Source organism: Helianthus annuus, chromosome 16, assembly GCF_002127325.2.
Source record: "Helianthus annuus cultivar XRQ/B chromosome 16, HanXRQr2.0-SUNRISE, whole genome shotgun sequence".
Lineage (NCBI taxonomy): Eukaryota > Viridiplantae > Streptophyta > Magnoliopsida > Asterales > Asteraceae > Helianthus > Helianthus annuus.
In genome coordinates this window covers 12230320-12236330 of record NC_035448.2, presented here as the reverse complement: position 1 = coordinate 12236330, position 6011 = coordinate 12230320, and the positions used below count along the sequence as shown (strand labels likewise).

Below are 6011 nucleotides of genomic sequence, written 5' to 3'. Positions count from 1 at the left end.
TTTTACAGGAACCTGAACTTATATAGGGTATATATAGGGCAATTATAGAAAGAAAACTCATATTGGTAATGAAAACTAAGAAACCTAAATGAATGGACTTTCTTTTGTCACGTGTTACACCTTTTTGCAGACGTGTTATGTGTAACAACCAGAGGCTGCCACGTGTTATGTAATAGCTTTTACTTTTTCAGAAAAAGCTGAAAGTCTGCAAAAGCTATTACACGTAACACGTGGCAGTCTCAGGTTGTTACACATAACACAGTCTACAAAAAGGTGTAACACGTGACAAAAGGAGGTCCACTCATTTGGGTTTCTTAGTTTTCTTAATTAATATGAGTTTTCTTTCTATCTCTCCTATATATATATATATGTATATAGAGTAGGAGTTGCGTGGAAAGTCCATTTTTCCTAGAAAGTCTATTTTTCCTAGAAAGTCTAGGAAGCAATGAGAATTGGACATGTGGCATTGAGTTATTTTAACTAAAAGGGCAACTCTGTAATTTCACATTTTAATTTTATTTTTGGAATTTATTTTTCATTAACTAACATTCCATGATTTTCGGAATTTTTGTTGTTTTCGAATTCAAATCTGGAGGTCAATGTGTTTATCTGGAAAACTATCAGCAGGTCTTGGTGATGTGTTTTACCAGTCAGAGAGGTTGAAGTCAGTGTGTTTTAACACTCTGAAGTAAATATATAATCAGGTTGTCTTTTAACAGTTCTTTTGCATTTTTAACACTCTGAATGTGTTTTATGTTGTTGTCTATGTCACATTACATCACATTGTGTTTTTTGATGATTAAATTACATCATAATGTGTTTTACAACAGGTTGTTTTATACTGAAGTTTAACAAATCTGATTGTGTTTTAAGTCAGCAGATTTGCTGGAGGATTCTTGATATTGTGTTTTAAAAGCAAGCAGATTTCTTGACATTGTGTTTTAACAGCAAGCAGATTTCTTGACGCTGTGTTTTAACAGCAAGCAGATTGCTGGCCATTGTGTTTTATCAGCAAGCAGATTTCTTGACGCTGTGTTTTAACAGCAAGCAGATTGCTGGAGGATTCTTGACATTGTGTTTTAACAACAAGCAGATTTCTTGACATTGTGTTTTAACAGCAAGCAGATTTCCTTGACGCTGTTTTTTAACAACAAGCAGATTGCTGGACATTGTGTTTTGACAGCAAGCAGATTTCTTGACGCTGTGTTTTAATAGGAAGTAGATTTCTTGACGCCGTGTTTTACCATCCATGCTGGTAATCCTTCCATTTATCAAGAACGACTCAGAAACCACGGTACAAGCCTCTCTACAATCATCAATTAAAACAGCAAAAACGCAGCCAAGTTACAAGCAGATTACGACCGAAAACGTATATGCACTTCAAGAACTTTAATCACAACACAAGATATGAATACCTAGTGAAGAAAAGGGGTATGAACAAGCTTTGGAACCGAAATCTGAATGCTTTTTGGGGTCCTGTTTTGCGTCGCCAGCAGCAAGGGGAAAGAGATCGGTTTAGAGAGAGAGAGAGAGAGAGAGAGAGAGAGAGAGAGAGAGAGGGAGAGAAAGAAGGGGAAATCGCATGATTTTAGAGATTTGGTTATTGATATGGCAGTTTCTTGACTTATTTAAAACACTTCCAATTACCAAAATACCCTCACTATATTAAAAGTCTATAATTATATAACTCAGATATTACGAAAATGGCATCCATTTGATCTAAGCCATTAAACACACCAATCGGATGGCCCAGATCGCTTCCTAGACTTTCTAGGAAAAACACACTTTCCGCATGAACCCTACTCTATATATACATACATACATACATATATATATAGTGTGAGGTTCATTGGAGAACACTAAAAATTGTGGGGAACACTATTAACAATTTAACTTAACATGTTAAAAATCAATTTAAAAAAAAAAATTCGGCGTTTTTTTATATATGTGACAACCCTCACTAAACCAGGTATCCGTACGACTTAACTAATAATTAATTACTGCTTAATTACTGTGCTTGCTTGAAGATGTGGATAAACTGCTACTTGAAATACTGATACATGTACATACTTGCATCATACTTTATTTGCTGTCACTCTATTATTACACACAGAACTTTAGTGACAACCTTGATGCACCAAAAGCACAGTAGCACAATAAACGGATAACCTATTAAATGTGCTGTCATAACTAGCACCAGGCAGGTACTGCCTCTAAGGCCTGTATGAGCCAAAGATAGTTACTACACTAGTAGTGAGTGTAGGGATACGAGGGTTGTAGAACTACGTCACTAGGTATAAGTTACAGTGACCGGATGTGCCTAAAACGTACTCTAAGTACAAAATTCAGCACTTTAAATAAAAATTCAGCATTTAGCTAACTTATAAAGTGCCAAAACATGAGAAAAATATTACTAGACACTTTCCAAAGTGTCGGGAATAAGTTGTGTCACTGAAAATAGTAATAACGACACTTTAAAGCTTTGTTAAGCACTTTAACGGATCACTATCCAACCGAACAACCGAACTTTACCCGGAACATAAAAATATTGCCAACAACATTGTTTTTCTTTTTCTGAGCCAGTTAGGGTCCCCGAATACCCTAACACCCGCTATAATGCATAACACGCTAGTAACCGACTTAACCTCCAACTTAACTTAACTTTACCCTAACTATTAGTTGAAATCTAACTAAGGACCCCCCCCCTCTAACCGAATTCGGTCCCCAAGGGACACCCTTGTCCTATTTTTGATTAAAATAATCACTCTTGTCTAATATCAATTAGACATATGATCCATTGGTTAGTAGTGAAAGAATTTGCCTATAAGTTACAACCTAAACACAACATAACCAACACACAAACTCAACAAATCACTCTCTCCCTCTCCCTTGGAGCTCTCGGCCGAACACACCCACATCCATCCATCCATTTTCGAGTTTTGATCTTGCATTTCCAAGCACATACAAGGGTGAAGGATCTCATACAAGGAAGCTCGGTGCGTTCGGATCGTGAAGGACCTCACCACATTGCTTTTATCCACCCAATCTTCGACTAGTTTCTTCCCTAGCCTCGAGCTAGTAGTAAGTGACTTTAAACACACTCTTGATCTATTCTAAAGTGGTTAAAACGAACCTTGTCGGTTAAAACTCATGAACTTACAAGATGACATACTAAAAGTTTACATAAATGATGAACATGTTGGTTAAAAGAAATGATGTTGTGTAAATCTTGTAAAACTTGTTTTGTTGTAATTATTTAGTGCCGATCTATGTTGTGGTAGCTCGGATCATCATCTAACCCGGATTAGTCATGTTCATGAATCATGACATAGAGTATGTTTATGTGTAAAAAGGGTTAAATGATGAACACTACCACTTACGAAGCATGAACTTGTGTAAAAACGATTTTACTTATGAAATAGTGTTCAAAACTAGTAGATCTACGGATCTACAAACGGTATTTTCAAAGAACCAAGTGTCAAAAGAAAACATATTTTAAAACCGGATCTTTATGAACAAGAGTGATTTTTGTAAACACACAAGTGTGTAAACACTTGTGTAACACAAAGTTTGACAAAGGAACTATTTTTGTAAGTGTTGACAAGAAGTTGTAAAGACGAAACTTCTTTAAAAACAAGATTTTCAAGAAACCGAATTGATCTATACAAAGATCCACTAAGAATAACGGAAAGTTACTACATATTTTGGATAAACCGCAAGTTCATGTATTTTTGCGATTTATATATATATTGACTAGTTTGATGGTTTGGATATTGTTATTGTTGATAGAGAAAATTGTTGATTGGGATTTTAAAAGAAAATGATACGCTTGAAAGCGTGGCCACCTCCAGTTACAGGGGAAACTCTGGCGAAATTTTTCCAAAAACATAACACTTGGAAATATTTTCACCACAAGTGTTATAAATATATTTTTAACTTGTTTTCAAAATGTAAATTTCGCCACGATCTTTATTACAAAATTACTAAGTGTCGGAGGTGGGATTTTCACAAAATAAAACTTGATAAATATATATTTAGTATATATATTTTTCATAACAACACTTGTGTAATTTTTATGATTATTTTGTGAACTATACAAATATTATTTTTAGGGTAAAAATAATATTACCAAATGTTAACGATTCCAAAATAATACGAACGCCTTTACGATAAATATTTAAGTTACCACGGTATAATTATTACCACCCAACCTATATCCGTAACTTACGCATTTTCGGAAAATACTAATGAACGCGTATTTTGTCAAGGTATTATTTTTTTTGGAAAATTATATGTAATAAAATATGATATTTTTGGGAAAAATATTTATATTTTGGAGAAAGGATTAAAATATATTTTAAGTGAGACTTAATAATATATTCCGAAGATATACGAACGCACATGTATTAAAACCCCTATCCTTGGGAAGGGATATATTTACCAAATATGTAACACCCTCTATATAATACTAGAATCAGGACATAAAGACATGCATTTGATACCTAATATTTAGACTTTACAAAAAATTTTAACGTTTTTAACCATGTCGAGACACATCATACTTATATTTTTGTTACAAAACCATATTCAAGACGGTAACTACCATTAGTTTACATAGTTTCTAGAACAAAAGATCGGATGCGGAAGCGTTCTAAAAATGTGTGTTCGGTTCGACTCGTTTGCTTGATCACCATCCTTTTTCTTGAGTACCTGAAAACTAAATGTTTTAAACAAGCATTAGTGTTATTAATGATGGGAATTCACGTATTCGGATTAGGTCCGAAAACTTATTCAAGAAAATGGAATAAAAATTTCATCAAGCTGGGCTCCACCGTAATTTACGGTGTCACCGTAAATTACGGTGGCTTCTGGGCATTTTGGAACCTACCGTAAATCAGTAGATCCCCACCGTAGCATTTTGTTGGCCACCGTAAATTACGGTGTCACCGTAATTTACGGTGGGCCCTGCATTTGTTTTCTTGCTTTATGAGCTTGAGCATTCAAGTTCCGTTTTGCAGAGAAATGACCTTGAACAGATTTATCACCCACCCAAGGCTAATTACCCATGTTTGGGACTATTACTCGTTATCACGTTTTGCTTTCCCATAAGGGATCACTCACGTATTAATCTATATGATTAAATCCAAGATTTCGTGTTTGTCATCTATACTACTAGTCATATTTACCAAATCAAGATCATAACTCCTATACTAGGAGTTTAAAACTTCACAACTAACATAGCTTGTCAAATTTACAACTTACGCAATGATTATAACCATGCATTAAGTGATGGTGTCTAGCTTCATGTTTATTACAAGACTTGTTTTGACCCGTTTGGGTGCTGAATTAAGCACCATTCAGGGCATGCAAGTATCCTTGTTTGTCACTTGTTTTGACCCATTTCACTTGTTTAAGACACTAGTCATATTCGTGACATATTGGCAAATCTTGGTTATCATGTTTCAGAATTGACTACATAAAACTAACAATTAGATATGATGTAACGAAACAATAAATTTCGTACCTTTAGAGCGCGCCTTTTCCTCCTGAATTCCCTCCGGCTTGTCCGCTAGATGAACCGGACTCTTTGCCTAGAAAATTCAGTTTTTACAACATGTTTAGAACTCTTTTTATGACCATAATCACATCATTATGGACCATCATCAAATCTGCGTTTTTATCCAAATTTCACATTTAAGTCCTCACTTAGGCATTTCAACAAACACCTAGTGGGTCAGATTTTTCTACATTCATAAACAAGTTCATGACTTGCGATTCAACATCTAATTTCACTATAATAGTAATTTTTCATGCATCTTGACATCATCTTTTCAGAACTTATTTCCTAATTTCAGATTATGCTAGAACAAGAGTTATAATTTCAGCATTTAACAAGTTTCTTGAAGTTCACTAATCACCTACAATGGTGATTGTGAAATCCTACAAGTCCTATACAAGGTCATGTCATGAAATCATCTAGGGCTTGTTCCTAATCCTCATAACCCTTCTAA

The 6011-nt window shown here is 34.7% G+C and overlaps 1 long non-coding RNA gene across 1 annotated transcript; it reads right to left on the bottom strand.

Moving 5' to 3' along the window:
• Positions 1–4573: 4573 nt before the first annotated feature.
• Positions 4574–5565, bottom strand: LOC118488446. The gene is made up of 2 exons (XR_004884788.1): positions 5525–5565; positions 4574–4717 (listed from the first exon to the last, which is right to left on the bottom strand). It is a non-coding gene; the product is annotated as an uncharacterized LOC118488446 (long non-coding RNA).
• Positions 5566–6011: the final 446 nt, after the last annotated feature.